The sequence below is a fragment of the Chrysochloris asiatica genome, unplaced genomic scaffold (genome assembly GCF_000296735.1).
Source record: "Chrysochloris asiatica unplaced genomic scaffold, ChrAsi1.0 scaffold00116, whole genome shotgun sequence".
Lineage (NCBI taxonomy): Eukaryota > Metazoa > Chordata > Mammalia > Afrosoricida > Chrysochloridae > Chrysochloris > Chrysochloris asiatica.
In genome coordinates this window covers 10,434,803-10,435,892 of record NW_006408634.1, presented here as the reverse complement: position 1 = coordinate 10,435,892, position 1,090 = coordinate 10,434,803, and positions in this window count along the sequence as shown.

Here is a 1,090-nt window from a genome sequence, read left to right as displayed (position 1 = left end):
TACATCATGACTGATCTGGATATGTTCTTTTTGACAATGAATGCAACACCATTCCTCTTTAATTTGTCATTCCCAGCATAGTAAGCCATGTGGTTGTCAGATTCAAAATGGCCAATACCAGTCCATTTCAGCTCACTAATGCCCAAGATATTGATGTTTATGCGTTCCATTTCATTTTTGACAACTTCCAATTTTCCCAGATTCATACTTCGTACATTCCATGTTCCGATTTTCAGTGAATGTTTACAGCTGTTTCTCTTCATTTTGAGTTGTGCCCCATTAGCAAATGAAGGTCCTGCAGTCTTTTTTCCCATGGTCTTTACTCCATTCACTTCATCACGGTCAACTCTACTTTGAGGAGGCAGCTCTTCCCCAGTCGCATTTTGAGTGCCTTCCAACTGGAGGTGCTCATTTTCTGGCACTATATCTGACAGTGTTTTTCTGCTATTCATAAGGTTTTTAGTGACTAAAGATTTGGAAGTAGTTCGTCACTCTTTCTTCCTCGTCTGTCTTTGTCTGGAAGCTCATCTGAAACCTGTCCACTGTGGATGACACTGCTGGTAATTAAAATACCGGTGACATAGCTTTCAGAAGTATAGCAACTCACAAGCCACCTCAGTAGGATAAACCGACAGACAAGTGGTGGCCGTTTGTTTTTAAGTGGAAACTGTCACTTTAAATTTTGAGGAGATATGTGCGCATGCATAGTAGAACCCTCCAGGGGTGGGGGTGGGGTATCCATTTGCTCAGGCATCCCCTCTAGTCACCAGAATGGAGGTGTGCAGACAGCGAGAGACCAATGAACAGATACCAAAGAATGGATGTCCACATCTTTATCTCCGTGGTTCTGTCAAGCATTCATGGCTGTTCTGATCCTTCCCCCACTTGGTCTCTCCCAAGGTGACAACTCCAGGAATAGCTGAGCATCTTGAATTAGAAAGCAATGAATTTCTTTATTCTGCTACAAATTCCCCTAGCGGTAAGCCTTCTCATCTTCTAAATATTCCTTTATATGTGACTCAGAGTTCTAGCACCATTCCCTGAACCTGCTTAGCCTGGTATTCTGTGTTGTTGCTGACGGAGCTCCTCA